The sequence below is a fragment of the Phalacrocorax aristotelis genome, chromosome 3, assembly GCF_949628215.1.
Source record: "Phalacrocorax aristotelis chromosome 3, bGulAri2.1, whole genome shotgun sequence".
Taxonomy (NCBI): domain Eukaryota; kingdom Metazoa; phylum Chordata; class Aves; order Suliformes; family Phalacrocoracidae; genus Phalacrocorax; species Phalacrocorax aristotelis.
In genome coordinates, this window is record NC_134278.1 from 47,494,206 (window position 1) to 47,512,694 (window position 18,489).

An 18,489-nucleotide genomic window follows, 5' to 3' on the forward strand; every position below is an offset into this window, starting at 1 on the left:
ATAGATGCTGCAGATCGACCCATACTGCTTCCACACCTAAGCTAGAATTGCTGTGTGATATAGCACTGTATCATGTGGAAATGACAGCCTGAGTCAGTGTTAGCTTAAAGATCAATGAGATACAGACTTGGATATATCCACTTAGGTCCTCTCCACTAGCTAAATCCTCAGAAGAAGAGCCATCTAGGCATGGTTTGACTTCATCTGTTGTTACCTGAGACTATCAAAGCTTCTGTGCCTGATTTCCCCAAAGCTCTAACAGTTTGTTTTTCAGTATATCCTATATACTGAAAAAGAGGCATTCTGTCTTTGTAGAGTGTAACTACAGAGACATTCCCTGATAATGACTACCAATAATATTAAACATAAATCTAGCTCAGCAATCTACCTACTGAAGATTGCCCCACTTAGGGGAAGCCCTGTTTCTACTTCTTCCACAAAACTCTTATAGAGACCTTAAACTTTACCAGTGCATGAGTCTAGAAGATTTACTACCATGATACTTGTATCTTGGAATACTGATAAACTGTTCTGAGTATTGGGAGTCTCCATCAGTCTAAGTACTCCAGAAAGAGGACAGACAATGTATGCCTGACCATTATGCCTAGATGTATGCTTTTGCTAGGAAGTTCTGGAGATCCACTTCCTGCTACCAAGATAATGAGGATCCTTTTTGTTATCCAACAAGAATTTAATTTCTTATTTTTTTCTGTTATCTTATTGACTGAATGACAAACACAAAGGTAGTTATTTTCCTTTAATATTTACTTTATTGATAAATTAATTATGAAGTTATGCTTCATTAATTTCTAATATACTAGTTATGTCCTGATCTTCCAAAATCTAAAATTTAGAAAAAGGTGTTTGCATGGCACAATGAAGGTGGAGATATCCAGCTTATATCTGAATAAACAGTCTTAAGTGTAGCAGACTATATACCCTGGGTCAAATGGGATTGCATGTGGCCTACCTAGTCTTGCTGAAAAACTGGTTCTCCTTTTTTCTCCAAAAATTTACACTTGATTCCCAAGTGTAAACTGAATAGTGTTTGTTTGTAATTGGTCATGAAACCTTCTCTTCAAAAACTAAGCCAATAAATTCTTGAAGGGTACAAGTCTTCATCACATTCTGAGGATAAAAGCATCACTTTGAAAAATATGGCCTTTTAACTCCTATTTTTTTAGAAATTCTGCTTTAGAAGATCCTGAAATAAATGTTAAGGTTGACAGCAAGGTGACTGGAGAGTGAGATATAAGAGAAGTTCCACCAAATAGATTTAACTTAAAAAAATCTTTATACAGATGGATTCTCAAAAATTTATGAAGGAAGTCCCCATATATCTGAACCAAGTGCCTCCAACAACAATATTCTGCCTGTCTGTTATAAATCTTGGTGACCTTTCCTTTTATTCTAAAAGTTTTATCCAGGATGACAGAGGCAGTTCAATATGTTCCAAGACAGAAGGCACTGCTCTCTAAGCATGCAAAAATGCTACCTCTTCCCTTGTTTTGTTCTGTATTTGTCTCCTATAGTTTTTAGGGAAAAAAAAATTATTTCACTGTAAATTCTAATATTTTGGTATTTGTGTGTTGTTCTTTTTCTCACAAGTAGAATAACAAACCAGAATTTCAAACCCATAAAGTAGAAAATCCAAAATATTTATTTGATGATATTTGACTCTACTGTTTTGACAGTGTCAGATCATCTAATTTCAATAGTCATTTTTATCTTATAAAAAAATTGCTTCAATAAATCTGAAATGTTATACTTAATATAGGTATCTTTTGTATCCACAATATTATATAAAACTAAATATAATCTGAAATATACATTTAAACTAAATAGACTTGAAATGAAGACTCTTCATCTCATTGAAGCAACTTCATTTAACATTGAAATGAAACACAAAAGTGACAACAGTATGTTTTGACACTTTTTCCATGAAAAAAAGATTTAAAAAAATCAATACACTTTTATGAAGCTTTTCTATTTTAATGACTTGCATTACCTGGAAAAATATTTTCAGCCAGATTTATTTTCAGATTTCTTTTCTCCAAGCACTACTCTTGTCAGTTACCACCTCCTTTCAATTTGTTTTCAGTTATTTGTGGTTCAGGTGGCTCTGTATGAGTTGGCTGATTGTAAACCTGTGAACCTGCTGGCCTAACCTATAAAATGTATGTCTCATGACATGGGCTTTCCATATTTTATGTGTTGGCAGGCACTGCAGCCTGTCTTCCAAACGCACTTGCCAAGCTTGTCACCCACAGGAAGGCCAGGAAGAAGGCAGTGTTTTACTGTTAATGGGCCTGAACTTAGAGGGACCTTGCAGGAAGACTCACTCCACAGCTGCACACCGGCAGTTATTCCTTCTTCACATTGCCAGAAGTTGTCTTGTTACGTGATAATCAACTTGATGTGCTTATCCCATACTGCAGCCTGACTCATGGGGCCAGATGTAGATTAATATGCTCCTCTGTTAGATTAGCGATTTAATTAAAACAACAACAACAACACTTTTGCAGTGTCTTAAGGTGTGACACTGCAAATACCCCTGATGTTGCAAGATTGTACAGCAGGAAATATGTCAGGACCACTGTCACTGAGCATCACCTTCTTGTTATACTTTTGCAATGAAATGAACTGGTAATTCTCAAACTTTAAAATACTGCATCCTATTTCTTATCAGTATTCTACTGTTTTAAACGTACCTTATTCTTTTGCGTAGTACCCATTTTGAGTTGTATTTCTTTTTGTCCTCTTTTTTCCTCCGCCTTCAAAACAGTTCAGGCATTTCAAAATGACATCTAGTCCAAATTAATGCCTTTGATAAGACTTCCATTTTCTGTAAATTTTATTTTGAGAATATTGAGGGACAGCAAATAAATGAGACTGAAAATTACCTCTAAAAAATCTGTGGATCAGTTTATGGGTTTCAGTAGACAAGTTTTTTTTCTGTATTCGATGAATTCTTACTTTGATCAGACAATCCACCCACCTGTTGTTGTAGAATGGTTTTTCAGAATGTTAGATTTAATTGTTCACTTCAGAATAATTATAATAGATAACAATTCTGAAAGCATGCTTGTTCCCCTGCAGCCTGGAATTCTGCGTATGCCATCTCATCTACAATTAGAGGCACTGACAGTAATCTGAAATTTAAATGAAGACAAAGGCATCTTCCAGGTTTTTCGTGAGCACGTGTCAGAGGACTTTGCTTACTCAGTGGAAAACTAGGTAGATAGGATATAGCTTGTCAAATTGTCTTAAGGTAGAGAGGATTGGAAAATGCTATATGCCAAAACCACATTACAAAATTATTTAAATACGCCTATTTTAAAAATTATATGTATATTCAGTGGTGTTACTGAACCCTACTCAAAAACTCCTCTGTGTTTTAGACAGTCACTTAAAAAAATTAGCAAATGGAATATATCTAAATCTCTGTAGGATTATAGAAGGTCAAGATGACACTTTACACTTATAAATGCAAGGTAAGAAGATCTGCAGCTTAGAAGACATAAAAGAGTTTCATTACACACTCAGAGTTACTATTTAACCATTCAGTAGGGGCTACATCTTCTCTATTGATGTCAACGTGATAAAAGATTTATATTACAAAAAGTGCGTATAAAGCATAGTCTCTAGTGAGATGGAAAAGCAAAATGATTTATTCCTTGGCATAATTTTAAATATCATCAGTTAAGTTTAAGGGACATATTTGCCAATAGGTATTAATTCCTATATTCTTATCAACAACAAAATATTAAACTATTTGCATAACATGTAGAGGCAAAAAGCACAAATAAATGTAACTCTTCCAAAGGAAATCCAGGTTATTGAAAAACCATGCAGAAGTCTCCTTTATACTTTTATAGCCCTAACTTAAAATATAGATGATGCTGACTAATGTACACTCTTTAAATAGGAAAAGGCTTTCGTTCCCAAATGGCTTCTCTAGGGATTTAAGATGCTTTTAACTTTTAACATCCTATGTCAGCTTCTGTTTTCAACCCTTGATTTGATTCTAGTATAACCCAAATGTTCAGATTAATCTAAGTAGATATTTGAATAATGGCAGTTGTGCTTTCCTTTGAATCATTCTATTCCTACAATAACTACTCAGAATAGATCATGTACAGCAGCTAATGGAATGTTTTGTAATGATTGCCAGGGCTACTGGGCCCTCTTTCTACACATTTTTTTCATGCTGAATGGCTTGCAATATCAATACAAGACAACTACTGCTTTTTGTACTATGACTCTAAGAAGAAATTGGTGTGGTATCTTTACACAGTTTATATGTAGGTTCAAGCAGAAAGAAAAGCCATGTGTTTGATTTGCAGCTTGAGTAGCAACATTGCTTTGTGGTACTAATTATTTTGACAAAGCTTTCCTTGTTTGTCATTCTTCTCAATGCATTCAGTTGTGTTGTTCTGATTTAATGACTATATCATTTGTCATATTCCCTAGAAAGTGATGTAATCTTGAAACCTTATTCTGCAGTGTGAATAGCCGTTTATATCTTTTCCAGACTGTGATCACTACTAAAATTGAGCATTTGCCATTCCCTTGTACCAGAACTCTAGTATACAACATTAACTCAGTGTAAACCAGGGCAAGAGAAAACATATTTCCTGTTTTCTTACTTAATAATCTTTCCCTGAAGAATAGACTACCAAATAATTTGATGTAAATAATTCTATATGCATACGTATATATACATATTAGAGATGTAAACTGATGATTAACACTGTCTCCTCTTGACATTTTCTTTATTGTTAGCATGTACACAATTTTTCTTGAAACAAAATTGTTTTTTTCTCCCCAGAAGCACTTGCTTCCACCATATCACAGTATTGATGATTATCACTCAGTAAACTGGTGGTTGTATTTTTTCTAACTGGCTGGTAGATACTTTACTAACTAGCCACTATTTTAAACTTGGGTCCACAAACAAAACAAATATTTTCCTGTGGGCCTCTGTGTGGTGCTCATCTGTACAGTGTACAGAGTGTTCAAAATGCACTTTGAATTATAGTTACAAGAACTATGTCAACTGTGTTAAATACCAACTAATTTTGAGTGCATACATAGAGAGACATAGCCTTATCTATGTTGAGATTACTGTTCCCACAGATCATGTTATTCAAAGGTAATATAAAAATACATATGTGCAAGGGAACTAAAATTTTATATCTAAAACCAGTTTAAAATATGGAGCTGGATGTGTTTTTTAAAATAAAGAGAATTTCAAATATATATGCTTTTAAAGAAAGTACAAGATTTTCAAAGTTATTTACATTTCTGTAGATAATACAACTCTCAGTCAATACAGAACACTTACAAAGTGAACCACACCTTGAAAATTTCCAGGCATTTTTATGTCTTCTTAGAGGTATAAAATCTCAGATGCCTGGAGCCTATACCACAACTGATCCTGCTGAACACCTTCAGCTGCATTTTTCTGAGAGATGATCCAAAGACATTAACAAATGCATATTTTATAGATATTTTTGATGTATCAGATAATTCTTAAGCTTTACTTATGTTGATGAGATTCTTTAACTAAGTAATGTCTTTGTGGTTTAACCTCAGATTAGTCTGGATACAACATTAACTGAGAAAATTAGTATTTTCTTAAAACTCTAACATATTTACTACAGCACAATTTACAGCTTTTGCAGCTTCAGATTAGTTAGACAAAGACTTGAATTTGTCGCTGCATCTTTATTAAGCTAAAAAAGTATTTTTAAAACCATTTAATATTTAATTAAGATAGAAGCTCCATGATTAATTCTTAATTGAATGGTTGTATGAGAGACTGACTGTACGTAAGATTTTCAAATATAGAGCTTGACTCCCAAAAGATAGGCATTCAATTTTCGTGACAGAAAGGGAAAATAAGTATGCAGAGAAGAACAAAGGTAGAGAAGCAAGAGCGTAAAGGATAAGAAATAAAGAAGGATGTGAGAAATTAATATAGTTCTGTAAAATAGAAGTTGAATTTACAGACAGAATCCTTTTCCAGCTTTCTCCCGCAAGACAACTGAGGAATGCCTCTCCCCTAAGACAACTGAGATAACTGGACATGATAAACTAAAACATTTTCATTTAAATTGAATGATGTGAAAAATACCTGTGAAAAATACTTTGTCTTTATTCATGCTTCATATAACGTAGGGTTTCAAGGCCATTCCTCATCCATCCTTCTTTCCATTACAGCCCACTGCATTGCTAATTGCTCACTGGGGCAAGAGAAGGAAAAGTGTGTTGGTTTGCAAGATGCAGTGCTGAGTAACACACACAGAGAAGTGAAATACAATTCATGTCTCACACAAACAACTTCAGGCAGAAACTTTTAGCAAAGGCATGACACAGTATGGCTGGAGGCCTACTTTTTACTGAGAGTTCACAGGGGTTGGCAGATTCCTTCTTTGTCTCTGAGTGAAAAGCAGGACCCTTCCCTAGCAGACATCAAGGTGGGACAAAACAGAAATTTTATTTTATTATTTATTTACTACACTAAATGTTACTTTCCTCTATTCAAGCAAATACTCCTGCCACTTTAAGGTCTTAGATGAATCCAGATAGAATTTTTTTATATATCATGTCTGCTTCACAAGTCAATGAGAAATATTTCTATACAGAGCAATCTTCATCCAATCAGCTGCTCTCTCTAAATCTCTTTCCTTCCTTGAGCCAACAGTTAATCTAAGATGCTGAGAAGAATGAAAGACAACCTCACACCTTGAACAATACAGATTTATTTTTTCCTTACCCCATGGTGAACACAGAGGTGAACTTTTTCTGGAGAACTCAGCTCCAGGAACTGAGGCTTTTGGGAGGCTCCTCAATAAACTTTCTGGCAGTCCAGCAGTCCATCGAAAAAGAATGAAAAAAAATGTCAGTGCTGTTTTTCCTTTCTCAAGTGTAGGAAGATGAAGTCTCTGAATTCTATTTCTAAGACTCAGTCAGCTGACAAACACAAGTTGTTGGGATGCCTGCAGGACTCCTTTTTATAAAACCTAAAGGTTTCTGTGGGTATATTTCTTTAAATCAGCCCAGATAATGTCTGGCACTCATGGGAACCCATCTGGGTTCATCAGATCAGATAGCACAGTGCTGAATTACCAGACTGCATGCATAGAACAGTCAAGGCTTTAGTATCTCACAAGAAAGCAGGGATTTCCCAATTTGACAAGAAGTCTGGCAACCTGCTTTTAAATGTTTGAAATACGTTGCTTGAAAGAAATCAACATAGAAAGCAGTTAAGCCCTGAAATATCATTTTATGTTTCTTTTTTATGCTTTCATTAGTAGAAAATCCATGTAAATTAGAAAATGACCAGTTTTCATGTCTGTGCGGAAGCAAATAGTTACAACATCTACATTCACTTTGACTAAATGACTCCATTCCTCACCCTTCTTTATTCAGACCCACTAACTCTACTTGCTTGACAGTGGACTCCTTCTGTTCAGTTTTTACCTAGGTCTGGCAGAAAAGTTGATGGGATCTATGCAGGTAGATAGCCCTGTATTTTCATCGTTGACTTTATTCCTCTACTTCCTACTGTATTTTGCTGCAAAATCAAATACTTTTTCAAACTTACAGGAGAATGACAATTCAGGCACAGTGATTACTACTGATGTTGAAGTAACTATGAATTTGGTAACAAATGTATCTTCAAGAAGATTTTTTCTGATTTTATCATCTAGCTATAGTGCTCCTGATTTCACTGATTGTCAGGGATAAGCAAGAACAGGGCAGCTTCACAAGTGGAGACAAGCGAAGATCTGAGACACAGTGCAAGCAGTGCCCTCATTGACCAGGGCTCAGTCACAAAGGATCTGAACACAACAGGCAGAGTCAGTTGGTCACAAAACCCCATTGACAATCCAACACAAGTCAAAATGATAGATCAAGGCTGGGGTTCATCCAAGACCAGTCAGGTACAGCAGAAGGTGGTGGCAGAGACAAGCTGGGTGACAAGGTTGGAGCACAGATCCAAGGTCCGTCCAGGAAACAGGGTTGGAGACCTTCCAAAACAGCTCAGGCAAGGATTGGAAGCCCAGGTCAGCAGTTACATGGAGCTCCTGGGTTCATGGGTAGAAGTTGGGGGTGCTTGGTGAGACTGGTCAGGGTGGCTAAGGCCTGTTAGTGCCCTTGGACCCCTGACAAAGATCAGCTTTCTGTGGCCCATTAATGCTAAATAGGAAGTTTGTCTTGTCCCAGACAATCTGGGGTGCTTCAGTGGTTTGGTTTTTTTAATTCCTTGACATCCAAAAATAACAGCCATTGGGTGTCCCACAGCCAATAAACAAAATATGTCCTATACCATCCATAATTTCTCTACATAATGGTCAGTGAACTCATTGTTTTCTTATGTGAGTCCTTGATGTCTTGCTTCTCCTTTCCTTTTTGTTGTCCCCTCCCCCACCTTCAGCCATGAGTTAGGCTAACTGGTTTAAGAGATAAACTAGTGTCACTTCTGAAGGATGTAAAAGATTTGAGGATATCATCCAAGCAGGGTACCATCACCCTGTCACCCAAAACCAGGAAAGCACCTGGTGGATAGCTGTCATATCAGGCATCTTAGATCTGTAAATCCCTACTGTCCAATTGAAAATTGAATGAATGCTATGCTATGTATGGAGTCCTTTTTCTTCTTTTATGATGATTACTTCCTCCTCCCTTTCTGTTTTTCTGCCCAGCTGAGTAGCTGTCTAAACCAATGCCTAAAGAAGTGATTTGTGTTTTTATTGACTCTGTTTTGTTTGTTAGACCCTTCTACATTCTTGGATACATTATCCAAAGGAGTACTGTTGTGCCTATTAAACATTCATAAGGACAAAAATGATTTAGTTTTGCTTCTACTACTGTGTGTGTGAGGGATTTTAGATGATGGTCTGTGTAGGGCTACGACGCAAAAATTACAAGCTGAACACAGCTGTAAGAACGTGACCTTGAAGAAGTGAACTGGGACAATTGTTATTGAACAATATGTTTTTGCAATCTGGGAGCAGCTGTTAGCTGGCAGAGCAGGCACATGGCAGGCCTTGTTGCATGCACCGGCCATGCGTGTGGCAACATAAATAAATACTGCTGTGCTTTTAAAATATCATGTGTTGGGTGAACTTTGTGCATAGGAATCCTGCAAACCTGTTACACTGTGAGAACTGGGTCTTGTAAGACATATTAACTACATTTAGTAGTTAAAACTGTTCGGAGGGCAGAAGTTCCTTTGAAACGATATGGAATACTGTTTGAAGCTTGATAATAGAAATACTGTGAATGCAAAACCTCTCTTTTTGGACAACAGTCACTTGAATAGTGAATTGGCTTTGGAAAGAGATTACCTTAGTGAAGGAAGTATCCTTCATATTTATTTCAATATTATATTTAATAAAAATTCCATGTATAATAAAAACCTTTGTCACATAACTAGGCTATTGTAAGAATAGGCAAGGTATGCCTGTACTGTCAGCTGTCATTTTCATGAAGAGGTATGTACGTATTTCTTACATTTTGTCTGAATGGTTCATCTGTCTTCACACCTATTGCCCTGATTGTACATATATGGAAGTCGGCGGTTTAGAGGCTTCTGTATTGACCCAATTGGTGTCTTTAAAAGACTGATAAATCATTTGTTTTCATTCTTCAAAATGAGACTTTACTGGATTGACAATTCATTAACAATACATATTGTCAGTCTGGATCATTATCAGCCATTATCATTATGTTTTCAAATGATTAGTTCTTAATAAGCTTATCCAATATTAGCTTGGAATATAAAATATCATTGAGATAATGCCATGTATGTGGTACAAGTGGCTCTTGATGGTCTTAGTCACAGAGGTTTGAGGTGAATTCAGAGGTCTCTGACATGGGCAGCTTTTTTCTTCCCCATTTTAGCTTGCTCATCCTTTGTGTTTTATGTTCCTCTCCCCATGCCCCAGAAGTGTGATTTCATCTGCTGTGATACAGTTCATCCTACATTTAGGACCAGAATTAGATCTGGTTTCACCAGACATCTTTCCTGATTAACCTGCAGGATAAACCTGGTTTCCACAGACACCTTTCCTACATATTCTTTATTCTTTGTATCTTGTCTTGCAGATATTACTACTTGCAAGTAGTAATATCTGTATTGAGTAGTAACCTCTACAATATTTGTGCAACTATCCCTTTGTGAAAATGTCCCTTTGTGATTACAGATTAACTAAGTACTTATGCTCAGTTGTGTTACTATATATATCGTTGCTGGGTATGCTGTTAAAAGTGTTTGTCATGGTTTAATCCTGGTAGGCAACTAAGAACCGCACACTTGCTCATTCACTCCCCCCTGGTGGGATGGGGGAGAGAATCGGAAGAGTAAAAGTGAGGCAACTCATGGGCTGAGATAAAGACAGTTTAATAGGTAAAGCAAAAGCCATGCACACAAGCAAAGGAAAACCATTCATTCACTACTTCTATGGGCAGGCAGGTGTTCAGCCATCTCCAGGAAAGCAGGGCTCCATCAGCTGTAACAGTTACTTGGGAAGACAAGCATCATCACTCCAAACGTCCCCCCTTCCTTCTTCTTCCCCCCAGCTCTATATGCTGAGCATGATGTCAAATCTTATGGAATATCCCATTGGTCTGTTTGGGTCAGCTGTGCCGGCTGCGTCCCCTCCCAGCTTCTTGTGCACCCCCAGCCTGCTCGCTGTGGGGGCACTGTGAGAAGCAAAAAAAACCTTGATGCTGTGCAACCACTGCTCAGCAATAACTAAAACATCCCTGTGTTATCAATACTCTTTTCAGCACAAATCTAAAACATAGTCCCATACTAGCTACTATGGAGAAAATTAACCTTATCCCAACCAGAACCTGTACAGTGTTATAAGATATCTCTATAATCTTGCTAATTATTCCACTTTAATAAGATTATGTCTGTGATAAAGATACAGAAGTATTAATTATGCTGTACTTAGTATGTTTTAATGCATGAAAAGGGGTTTTGTTTTAACTGTACACCATGTTTGAAAGATCTGGTCTGTCTGACACACTTTTTTGATCAAATCTGAATCGCAACAAAGCCTAGGTGCAGGAGGCATGGGGTAGACATCTAACTCATTGAACTGGGCTTGTTTTGCCAAGCGAAAGCACCTACAGAACTTTGTAAACTGAAGTAGAGGCACCACTGTGCTGTGGACATTCCCTGAATTAACCAGACTGAACTAGTAGGTCCTCTGAGCATTTTGCTTGGACTATACATGTGAGTTTAAACTAATTCTTTTTATAACACAACAAGGTGTAAAGCAGAAAAGGAGAAGGGTGGAAACAAAAGGATGGAAGATGGCTTGAAAGGCTCAAGCAAACTAAGGATAGTTATTCAAATAATATTTTTGGTTTCTTGAGCAATTTCTGCTTCCTCCCTTGACTCTGTCTGAATGCAAAAGTCCGAGTCAGGAGTTCTGTTATTTTGGTGACACTACTAATAAGAGTGGAAGGGTATAATTCAGTTAGTCAAAAATACACCATCCAGTGCTGTTTCAGATATCTCTGGGCACTTTTCATAGCTTTTTGCTGATGCTTCAGAAATCTGTGTGTCAGCATTGGATGTAGATGTATTAGACACCATAGGAAATATAGAAGTTGTTCCCACTCATCTGTATGTAGGCAACTGAATCATGCCTCAAGTTTCTCTTGTGTTGTTTAGAGTTCCTCTGTAGTCAGTGGAGAGAGACAGGCACTGTCAGAAAGTTGCTTATCCTGGGGATACCTCTCTTTCTCAAGGTGCCTTTTTTCTCCTTTGACTATAAAGATAGCCTGAAAAATTACTGTAGCCTGGACACAGAATTTTAGATGGCTAAAGGTAAGAGGGATTAATGCAACACCAAAATTTGAATTTTTTAAAATGTGTATTGTTAAGCAACTGCAGAACAATTGACAGTTATAGTGATGACATTGTTTGTCTAGTTTGGAGAAAAGGAGGCTGAGGGGCAACCTCATTGCACTCTACAGCCTCCTGAGGAGGGGCAGTACAGAGGAAGGTGCTGAAATCTTCCTGGTGTCTGGTGATAGGACGTGTGGGAATGGTTCAAAGCTGTGCCAGGGGAGGTTTAGACGGGACATTAGGAAGCATTTCTTTACCAAGAGAGTGCTCAAACCTGGAACTGGTTTCCTGAAGAGATGGTCAATGCCCCAAGCCTGTCAGTGTTTAAGAGGCATTTGGACAATGCCCTTAATACCCAGTTTTAACTTTTGTCCAGCCCTGAAGTGGTCAGGCAGTTGGACTAGATTATTATTGTAGGTCCCTTCCAACCGAAATATTCTAGTCTAGTCTAGTCTAGTCTATTCATTCAAAGGTACAGAGTTATTGTTAGGATTTTTTTTTTATAACTACATGGCTGATATTCATGCAATTTTATGTTGTCAGGGAAGCTTAAAATATACTGTTTTGGGTGGCATTCTTTAATATAAAGGAAAAAATCATCAGAAAGTAACCATGTAATTTATTATACTAATGTGACTAAGTGAGTATATTTATTATTTTTATCCCTACTTCTTAAAAACAAGACATCCATGATTATGCACCTTTCATTAAAGGAAGAATAATTAAATTAAGAATAGTTTAATTTATATATTACTTCTATATAATCAGTTGCCAAGTTTTAGGTTAACCTGGTTGTTCAGTATGGTGTTATCAGCAATTTCCATTCTGTTTGCTGAAGGTACTAAATTGAAAAGGGCAAAGGGCTACAATCAGTGCTTATGGTTAGATACTCTGATATATTCTCATAATTTTTGACTGTCCAGGCAGTGGATGAAAAATGGAAATCTCTCATAAATCCTGTGGTGAGAATTTTCCCAGAGTGAGGGATCTGTCAGGCAACTATAGATTAATTATAATTGGCTTTTGTAGCCTCAGTCTCTGCAGAAAATGAAAATGTCTGGAATGGGCTATATCCTCAATATCCCTAATGAGCAATTGTCTTTGTGGACTTGAACCATCTGCCAGAAACCAGAGTAGCATCTTGGATGATTTGAGTTAGGCTAAAGGCAAAGTTGAGGCAAAATATACCAAAATTCTTACTGAAAATTCATTTTCATCTTGTTTTGTAAGTAAGGAAAGGAAGATTCTCTTATATACAGATAGACAATGATGACCAAAAACATACTTCAGTGCTACCAGTATGACAACTGATTTTATATTGCCAGAGCTTAACAAATTTGTAAGCAATAATATGCTTTCTGACTTGATTCCTGAATAAGGCTGCTAAAGGGCACACTGCCAAATAGCTATAGAAAAAAAAAGTTAGTATTGGCCTGAAACATGACCATGTCACAACAGAAGTATGCATAGCCCACAGGGAAAGTAATAAGATATAACTGGAAAAGCAGGACTCCTAAATAGCATAGGGTTATATGGAAATCAGGTTATTTTAAACAATTAAACTCAGTCTTTGGGCAAAGGTCCAGAAAAACATTCCGTATATTTTTTTTCTAATACAGCCTCCCCTGAGGATCCGGTTTACTGAAATAAAGATGTGATCTCCAGAATTCAGAACTGACAGTATCCATTTAACACATATGACACATATTCATTTAGTTACAGAACTGAAAGAGACACTTAAACTGGTATAGCTTTAATGTGTATTAATGCAGAGATTAAACTGAGATTTTATCAAGAAACAAGGTTTGAAATATTTTGCTTTTTTATGTATTATGACCATTTCTTTATTGACTATATGGCCTTCACTTTTAATGCTCAAACATAATAACATGTATATCCTAGTTCCTGCATCATGCTGTTGTGCCAGTTACTTTACTTCTCTTTACTTGTAATTGTAAATCGATGACACAGAAAAGATCAGGAGTGTAAGGGCCATCTTATTAAAAAAACTGAGGAAACTTCTTCTAAGTTTGTCAGTTTCTTTTGTGAGTTAGATGAAATTCTGTACAAAACCCACATTATACAAAATATTAATCACTTAAAGGTGTCCTGGTTTTTGGAAAGTGTAAGAATACTATCCATCCAACATGATAAAGAACTGACACTGAAATTTTGTTACAAAATTTCATAAAATAAATTATAAAATAGATGTGCTTATGTCTTTTTCAAGGAAAAAAGCCAAGCAAACATACCTGATCTTAACATCCATAAAATTAATAGCAGGAGAAAATAAAAAAAAGAAAGAAGAGATTTTTAGAGATTCTTTAAAGTGTTCATCCTCAAAATCTGAATATTGATTAAAATAATCAATTAACCAGAAAAATAATTAAACTAATTAATCTCTTAATTAAAATTAATTAATCCATTACTTTGATAATGGAGCTTACGAGGATCATGTTCTCACAAACAGTTTACTGAAAGCCTTGTTTTAAATTAAATTTATAATACCTGGAACTTGTCCTTATTTAGGCAAAGGGATGTACCTACCTATATTTTTGGATTAATGATAAATTCTAGTTTTTGTCACTCAGTTCCTAGCTATAGGCTTCACCAAGGGCAAGTCCTGCCTGATCAATCTAGCAGCCTCCTATGATGGAGCGATATCCTGGTTTCAGCTGGGATAGAGTTAGATTTCTTCATAGTAGCTAGTATGGGGCTGTGTCTTGGATTTTTGCTGGAAACAGTGGTGATAATGCAAAGGTGTTTTAATTGTTGCTAAGTAGCACTTACAGCAGTCAAGGACTTTTTCAGCTCCCCGTGCTCTGCCAGGTTGTTGTAGTTTAGCGGCAGCTCAGCCCCACACAGTCGCTCGCTCACTCCCCACCGGTAGATGGGGGAGAGAATCAGAAGGGTAACGCTTGTGGGTTGGGATAAGAACAGTTTAATAATTAAAATTAAAAGAAACAACAGTAGAAATACAATGTAAAGGAGAACAACGAGAGGCGCAAAGCCCCGGGGGAGAGGGGAAGGGAGGGGAGAGGGGGAACGAACTGCCGAAACAAACCGCACGCGCCGCAGCCGCTCGCCGCCCGCCGACCCGACGCCGCGCCGCCTGCGCGCTGCCACTGCCCCCCCTCCATATACTGGTCATGGTGTCACATGGTATGGAATGAACCTGCCATTGGCCAGTCGGGGTCAGCCGTCCCCACCATGGCCTTGCCCCTCCCAGCCCCCCCCGCCACGCCACATGGCAGAGCGCGGGAAGCTGGAAAGGTAGTCGACCCCAACAGTGAGGAGAATTAACCCCTTCTCAGCCAAAACCAGCACATTCTCCACCCCTTATTCCATACCATTTACACCATGCCCAGGTCCCATATGATGCAATACAACCGTACCAACCACCACCCCTCCCCTTCCCATCCTTTAACATAATACACAGACATCTTTCCCTTAGTTCATGGACCTTCCCTGTAAAATGTCCACTAAAATGTCTATTGAGTTCACCCAGTCCATGACTCTGGGCTCCATCTGTTGTATCAGTCTTTCCGGGTGGGAGAGATGGTGTGTGGCGTTGGGTTGCTGCATACCGAGTCAGTCATCGTTCCATCACTGCTGCACGGCTTGTTTCATAGTTGATCTTCCATGGGTTGGGAGGCTCGTACTCTGATATCATTGATACAACACAGAGGTGACACACAGTATTATATAGCAGTTCACATTGTGCCGTTCAGTTCATTGACTGTTTTCACCCAAAATCAAATCCCCTTGAGGCACACATCGAATTTCTCCATCCTCCCGCATCACCCACCAAGTGCACCCAGGTCCTCGAGCAAAAGCAATCCCACGAATGGGTTTGCCTTTGCCGGAGGCAGGAAGAACCCAGACTGTTTTGCCCAGCATACTTTTTGTGTGCACTACAGGGACTCTATCCCCTTCCACAGTATGTAGGATTTCTGACTGGGCAGGGCCAGCTCGGTTGGCAGATCCCCTCGTGTTGACTAACCACGTGGCTTTTGCTAAATGTGTATCCCAGTGCTTGAATGTTCCACCCCCCATTGCTCTCAGTGTAGTTTTTAACAGTCCATTGTACCGTTCAATTTTCCCAGAGGCTGGTGCGTGATAGGGGATGTGATACACCCACTCAATGCCGTGCTCTTTGGCCCAGGTGTCTATGAGGCTATTTCGGAAATGAGTCCCATTGTCTGACTCAATCCTCTCTGGGGTGCCATGTCGCCACAGGACTTGTTTCTCAAGACCCAGGATAGTGTTCCGGGCAGTGGCGTGGGGGACAGGATATGTTTCCAGCCAGCCAGTCGTTGTTTCTACCATTGTAAGCACATGGCGCTTGCCTTGGCGGGTCTGTGGGAGTGTGATATAGTCAATTTGCCAGGCCTCCCCATATTTATATTTCAGCCATCGTCCCCCATACCACAGAGGCTTTACCCGCTTCGCTTGCTTGATTGCAGCGCATGTGTCACATTCGTGGATAACCTCTGCAATAATATCCATGGTCAAGTCCACCCCTCGATCACGAGCCCACCTGCATGTTGCATCTCTCCCTTGATGGCCTGAGGTGTCATGGGCCCACCAAGCTAGAAATAGTTCACCCTTATGCTGCCAGTCCAGATCCACCTCAGCCACTTCAATCTTGGCAGCCTGATCTACCTGCTGGTTGTTTCGATGTTCTTCAGTGGCCCGACTCTTGGGGACGTGAGCATCCACATGCCGTACCTTTACAACCAGTTTCGCTACCCGGGCAGCAATATCTTGCCACAATGTGGCAGCCCAGATGGGTTTGCCTCTGCGCTGCCAGTTGCTTTGCTTCCACTGCTGCAGCCAGCCCCACAAGGCATTTGCCACCATCCAGGAGTCAGTATAAAGACAGAGCACTGGCCACTTTTCCCATTCAGCGATGTCTAAGGCCAGCTGGATGGCCTTTACCTCTGCAAACTGGCTCGATTCACCTTCTCCTTCAGCAGTTTCTGCTACTTGTCGTGTAGGACTCCATACAGCAGCCTTCCATCTCCGGTGCTTTCCCACAAGGCGACAGGACCCATCAGTGAACAGGGCATATTGCTTCTCATCTTCTGGCAGTGTGTTATACAGTGGGGCTTCTTCAGCACGTGTCACCTCCTCCTCTGGTGATAATCCAAAATCTTTGCCTTCTGGCCAGTCCATAATCACTTCCAAGATTCCTGGGCGACTGGGGTTTCCTACTCGAGCCCGCTGGGTGATCAGTGCAACCCATTTACTCCACGTAGCATCAGTTGCATGGTGTGTAGAGGGGATGTTTCCTTTGAACATCCAGCCCAGCACTGGCAGTCGGGGTGCCAGGAGCAACTGTGCTTCAGTACCAACCACTTCTGAAGCAGCTCGAACCCCTTCATATGCTGCCAATATCTCTTTTTCAGTTGGAGTATAGCGGGCTTCAGACCCTCTGTATCCCCGACTCCAAAACCTTAAGGGTCGACCCCGGGTCTCCCCATGTGCTTTCTGCCAGAGGCTCCAGGTAGGGCCATTCTCCCCGGCTGCAGTGTAGAGCACATTTTTTACATCTTGTCCTGCCCGGACTGGCCCAAGAGCTACTGCATGGACTATTTCTCGTTTAATCTGTTCAAAGGCTTGTCGTTGCTCAGGGCCCCATTTGAAATCATTCTTTTTCCGGGTCACTTGATAGAGAGGGCTCACGATCAGACTGTAATTTGGAATATGCATTGTCCAAAAACCCACAACGCCCAAGAAAGCTTGTGTTTCCTTTTTGCTAGTTGGTGGAGACATGGTTGCTATTTTGTTGATCACATCCATTGGAATCTGACGACGACCATCTTGCCATTTGATTCCTAAGAACTGGATTTCTCGTGCAGGTCCCTTCACCTTACTTTGTTTTATGGCAAAACCAGCCTTCAGAAGGATTTGGACTATTTTCTCTCCTTTCTCAAAAACTTCTTCCGCTGTGTTGCCCCACACAATGATGTCATCAATGTATTGAAGGTGTTCTGGAGCTTCTCCCTGTTCCAGTACACTCTGAATCAGTCCATGGCAAATGGTAGGACTGTGTTTCCACCCCTGGGGCAGTCGATTCCAGGTGTACTGGACGCCCCTCCATGTGAAAGCAAACTGTGGCCTGCACTCTGCTGCCAGAGGGATTGAGAAGAATGCATTAGCAATATCAATTGTGGCATACCACTTGGCCGCCTTTGACTCCAGTTCGTATTGAAGTTCTAGCATGTCTGGCACAGCAGCACTCAACGGTGGAGTGACTTCATTCAGGCCACGATAGTCTACTGTTAGTCTCCACTCTCCATTAGACTTCCGGACTGGCCATATGGGACTGTTAAAGGGTGAGTGGGTCTTACTGATGACTCATTGGCCCCTCAGTTGTTGAATGAGTTTATGGATGGGGATTAGAGAGTCTCGGTTGGTGCGATATTGCCGCCGGTGCACTGTTGTGGTGGCGATTGGCACCTGTTGTTCTTTGACCTTCAGCAACCCCACCACAGAGGGGTCCTTTGAGAGACCGGGCAAGGTAGACAGCTGTTCAGTTTCCTCTGTCTCCAAGGCAGCTACACCAAAAGCCCACTTGTAACCTTTTGGGTCCTTGAAATACCCTC